Source organism: Oryx dammah, unplaced genomic scaffold (genome assembly GCF_014754425.2).
Source record: "Oryx dammah isolate SB20612 unplaced genomic scaffold, SCBI_Odam_1.1 HiC_scaffold_19, whole genome shotgun sequence".
Classification (NCBI taxonomy): Eukaryota; Metazoa; Chordata; class Mammalia; order Artiodactyla; family Bovidae; genus Oryx; species Oryx dammah.
The window spans coordinates 13,352,472-13,352,937 of record NW_024070203.1 but is presented as its reverse complement, the minus strand read 5'-3'; positions in this window follow the sequence as shown (position 1 = coordinate 13,352,937).

Below are 466 nucleotides of genomic sequence, written 5' to 3'. Positions count from 1 at the left end.
CCACGGTTCCGGGTACTGCGCCTGCGCTGCGCCGCGGAGGCGCGGCGGCTGGCGGCGGGGGACGCAGCGGCCCCTGGCGGCCGGGGGCAGCCTCGCGGCTCCGCTCCCGGGTTCGGCATCCAGCGCCCCGAAAACCCAGCTCGCGGGAGATCCAGGGTCTCACTGCGGAGGATGCAGAGCCGGCTGGAAGCCGGACGGTGGCTGGGCGGCTCAGGGCTGGCCGGTCAGGACCTGCCCACCCACCCGGATCCCAGAATGGGGTCACTGCAGAGGGTCTCTCCCGCAGGAAGAGGCGCGGTCTCAGGCGCCCTGCTGGATCCTGGCAGCAGTGTGGAGGCCGGGGGAGCAGAGACCCCCCGGGTGCAAACACGTGCCGAATTAGGCCCCGGCGGCTGCCGCAAGCGTGGCGGAGCCCGACTAGCACAGGGGTCAGGAGAGCTTCCTGGAGGCGTCTTGTCCTTTCCCT